The sequence below is a fragment of the Myotis davidii genome, unplaced genomic scaffold (assembly GCF_000327345.1).
Source record: "Myotis davidii unplaced genomic scaffold, ASM32734v1 scaffold453, whole genome shotgun sequence".
Classification (NCBI taxonomy): domain Eukaryota; kingdom Metazoa; phylum Chordata; class Mammalia; order Chiroptera; family Vespertilionidae; genus Myotis; species Myotis davidii.
The window spans coordinates 2,671,559-2,674,374 of NW_006285234.1; positions in this window are offsets into that span (position 1 = coordinate 2,671,559).

The window sequence follows — 2,816 nt, forward strand, 5'->3', positions numbered from 1 at the left end:
TGGGGGCGGGGACTCCAGGGCTCCGCTGGGAGGGGAGGCTGGCCCTGGGCATCCAACCCACTCCTCCCCCCCACCACCCCCAGCCCCGGGTGGGGTGAGGTGGCCGGGAGGAGAGGGAGGATGCGATCTTAACTCGCTGACCACCCTGGGTTGTAGGCTGTCCTCTGGGGAGCCATTTTCAGCTCCACCCTCGCCTCTTTCAACATCTGAACCGATCAGCAGGTACATGGGTTCTGTTCCTCCTTCAAACTCCACGTGTGCCTTTCCCGGGAGTCACAAAGACCTCCAAGGGCTGCAGGTAACCAGAACAGGGTGCCATCACCCCCACCTTCCTTCTACGCATGGGACAGCCCAGCCTGGGCCTTCACACAGCACGGAGCCTGGGGCCCGGACTCCAGAATTCTGCCCTGGGAGCAGTGTGCTTGCCCGTGTCCCCTTAGGGCAGGCATCCCGCCGCTGCCTGGAGGTCTTCTGGAGGCCCTGCAGCAAAGCATGGCTTCAGAGGAGACACAGAGGCCACCCTCCCCACAGGCAAAGGCCCCTCCCTCTCCCTCTCGCAGGTTCTCCTTTCCCACAGCCCCTGGCCGTGGTGGGAAGGAGAGGGCAGACAGGAGGTGCCTGGCCTCTGGGGAGAAGCTTTGCAAGCAAAGTACTTAGCCCTTTGGTGCTACTATTTCAGAACAACAAGTCAATGTTCCCCACCAGCCTGCGGTAATAAAGCTACGTTTTCTCTAGTGCCAGCTAACTCCTTGACTAGTCATTTCGGTCCTGACCCTGATGCTGTGCAACCAGTGCTATGATTCCCTCTATTTCTGCTAGGGTCCATAAGGGGAAATCACTTCCCCCAGGCCTCACTGCCCGTCAGTGGGTTTTGCACCCTCATCTGTCTGAGCCCAGAGCGGGGCTGTAACTCCTACATGTGACTGCTTTGCAGGCTCGGCTTGGAGACAAGGGACAAAGGGACTTGCTTGGGCTCAGGGGCCTTCCCTGGGCCTGGCTCTGGGAGAGTTGGGGATGCGCCTCCCAGAAGGAGGTTCCAGCCGCGGGTCTACAATGAACAATGCAGGGCTGTCTCAGTGAGGGGTTTGGAGGTCACGGCGGCCACCCTGCAGGCATACCCCCTCAAGCCAACATCCTCCCCATCCCAACAGCTCTGAAAGTAGGAAGCAGGAGTTCCACTCTCCCTCCCTCGCCAGGAAAACCAAGCAGCAAGGGGTAATAGCTTTGGTCTTTAGATGAGCTCTCCGGCCCCACAGATCTGGGCCGGGTTTTGGGGGGCACCTCCAGAATTCTGGAGTCCGGGCCCCAGGCTCGGGGGACGATGCGAGCAAAGGAACCCAATGACAGTGTCAGAGCTGGAAGTGATTGTGCCAAACCGCTGAGTGGCTGGGCAGCACAGGGGTTAAGAGCTTGAGGCCAGCCTTCCCTCTGGGCCTCACTCTGGGGCTAGCCCTTCCAGAAGCCTTTCACTGCCCCAGGAGTGGGATGCTGGCCAAAAATGGCCTGCCAAGCCGACCACCACCCCACCACCGGTGTCTGGCTCCATCAAGGGTAGGGGGGTTAACTCTTTTCATCCTCGGAACAACTCTAGCAGGTAAATATGCACATTCCCATTTTGCAGAAGAGGAACGTCAAGGCACAGACAGGGAGGCTGTGTGATTTGCATAAGCAGCCTGATTCTCGGGTGCCTGCTCTTAACCACGGGCCACCCCGTCCCCCCAGAGGCAGGCAAGAGAGCCCGTGGCTTTGGTGAGGCCTCAGCCCAGGGCTCTCCCCTGACAGCAGGGGGAGGAGATGAACATGGGCCGTACACGCTGGCTTTCCATGGCTCCTCTCTCCTGTGTGCTCCTCTAAGTCACTCTGTGCACGTCTGCTCTGGGCGAAACACGAGTGGAGTTGGGGCTCACTCTGGGCAGGTCTCTCCTCCTGATGGACAAGCTCTCCCCCGTGACCTCCTTTCTGTTCTCACCTCCTTCCCTCTCCCCCTCCCTTTGGAAGGCAGCTCAGGCAACACTCATTAGCACATGTTAATAAGTATCAATTCATTTCTCACCGGGTGCACCAGGCCCCCAGGGAGAAGCGGGAGGATTGGGGAGTCCTGCCTGCCGTCCCCAGGCCTGTCCCCTCTGAGACCCTAGGGCGTAGCTACTCCTGCCACCCCCTGGACAAATGTCTAAAAGCCCCTGGAACCGTCCAGGGGCAGGCAAGTACCAGGGGGCGGAGGGAGGCACCCCAGGAAGGGCAAAAGCCAAGAGGGGGGGGGGGCAGGAGGAGCCTCTCCGCTCCCACCTGAATTCTCCCTGGTTGGCCCTGAGTCCAGCCACCCCCAGAAGAGCCTTGAGACCGAGTAGCTTCTCCCCCAGACCAGGCCCCACGAAGGGGCCGGGAGAGCTTGAACACAGAGCTGGGTGCAAATTCCTGCCCGGCCAGCGACTTGCTGGCAGGTCGGTGAGCCATTTGAAGTCTTCAGGGCCACCATCAGGAAAGTGGTCCCCGGTGCCCCGGCTGTGCAAGGGACAGGCAGGAGGAGGCAGGAGCGAGACTAGTGCAACCCGAACTCCAGGTGCTAAATACTTGTCAACATATCCTCAGCGTTATTGACGTTGCGGTTCCCGCTGCTGTCATTATTGCTACTGCCCACCATCATCTGGGGTAGCTGCACCCAAGATGGTCAGAGGGAGGGAGAGGGAAGGCAAGGCAGCCTCACTCGCCTCTGCACCTAAGCGCCGGGCCCCCCTCGGAGAGGTCTCCCCGCATCCAACTGAGAAACCCTCCTGAGCCCCGGGGCGGCCACCGCCCCTCTGCGCCCCGGGCCG